A 1,926-nucleotide genomic window follows, 5' to 3' on the forward strand; every position below is an offset into this window, starting at 1 on the left:
CCACCCGAACGAGATAACCTGTGGGTCATGGCCTCTGGGGTTGTCAAATGACCTTTTCATAGGGGTCAAATAGCAGATATCTTACATATCAGATATTTACATTATGATCCATTAACAGTTACGAAGTAGCAGCAAAATTATTTTGTGGTTGGGGGGGGTCACCACAACATGAGGAACAGTATTAAAGGGTCACAGTGTTGAAAGGTTGAGAACCAGTGCTCTAGAGAGCCTTGACTAATAGAGCACTTGGCCCTCAACCAGCAGCAGGTGCCTTGACTGTACAAAAGCTCACCATCGCCAGCCTTCTGGGAACAGCACTACATGACCACCAGGAAACCACTCACCAATCCCAGCTCACTGCAGGGGACGACTCCCACTCCAAGGAAGCACTTGGTACCAGCCATCCCTGTCCCCAGGGGAGGTTCTCAGGTTTAAAGGGAACCTGCCGGGTCTGGGGCAGGCCCAGGGGAAGTTCTCCTTTCAAGCTTGGCCCAGCTGCTGAATGACCTTGGGCACACACTGGGCACACCCTGTGACCTCAGCCATGGTCAGCTTCTCCATGAAAGCAAAGGGAATGGAGCTGTGGGGAGGGGACCGCACAGCTGAAGCCACTACCCCACTGGTAGTCAAGAATTCGAGAACAGTAGACATTCACTGCGGAGGATGCCAACAGAGAGAGGCTGCTTCTTGTATACAGCAATGAGCCATGCCTAAGGCCTGAGTACCTAAGACCCAGAGCATGGCCTGGCTCCTCTCTAGTTTCTGGAAATCTCACGAACAATATTACTAAGTGTTGTTTACAATCAAACATCCTAACTGCCCAAGCAACCTTTGTGACCTTAGCAGGCTGTAATTCTGTCTGGGGTACCTCAGGATCACATTCCAATCCGTAAACATCCCTTTAGGGATGTCATTTCAGGGCCATGAAAGTCACACAGAAGCCGACTCCAAGAGAAGGGAGTGGACGGTGAGTTTTGTTCTGCCCTGAGCATTTCCCTGTCTAACTTACTGAGCATCTGTATGTATGTGTGTCCATTCGTGTGTGCGAATATGGGCATGTGTGTGCCACAGCGCTCATGCGGCGGTCAGAGACCAAACTTAGCGGATGGCCCTTGCCTTCCACCTTATTTGAGGTAGAATCTACACACTAGGCCAGGCTCACTGGCCTGTGAGCTTCGGGGCTTCGGGAACACTAGGATTATGCACGCTCACAACTGCATCTAACTTTTCATACGTGTTCTGGGAGTTCAAACACAGTCTTCATGATTATTCAGCAAGCACTCTCTATCTACCAAGCCTACTCCACAGCCCTGCTTCTCCTTGTATTAACTCTTGGGGTTTTTTGTTTTGTTTTGTTTTTTCCAAGACAGGTTTTTCTCTGTGTAGTTTTGGTGCCTGTCCTGAATCACGCTCTGTAGCCCAGGCTGGCCTCGAACTCATAGAGATCTGCCTGGCTCTGCCTCCCGAGTGCTGGCATTAAAGGCGTGTGCTACCACCACCCATCCCTAACTCTTGTTCTTAAATCCATGTTTAAAATCTCTTTTTTTGAGCTGGGGGTGTACCTCAGAGAGAGGTATGAGGTTGTTGTCAGTTCACTGCATAAAACTAGTCAAGGTGGCACACACCCATCGTCTCTCAGTTTGACAAGTGGGGCAGGAGGATCAGAAGTTCAGGGCCAGTCTGAGATGCACGAGAACTTGTCTCAAAACAAACAAAACAAAAACTCTTAATAAACTCCAAGTCTGTTTCTATATTGCCTTTGCTGGGGGAAGTCAAGGATCTGGCTGTACCTGAACAGAGGTCCCTAAAGGATAACAGAACTCTGAAAGACACAGTGTTCAGTTGTGTCCTGTCACACTATAACTAACATGACTAGGGAAGTGAGATGAATCCCTGAGGAAGATCCCCCCCCCATTCCTTCCAGCC

The sequence above is a fragment of the Onychomys torridus genome, chromosome 21 (assembly GCF_903995425.1).
Source record: "Onychomys torridus chromosome 21, mOncTor1.1, whole genome shotgun sequence".
In the NCBI taxonomy this organism is placed as follows: domain Eukaryota; kingdom Metazoa; phylum Chordata; class Mammalia; order Rodentia; family Cricetidae; genus Onychomys; species Onychomys torridus.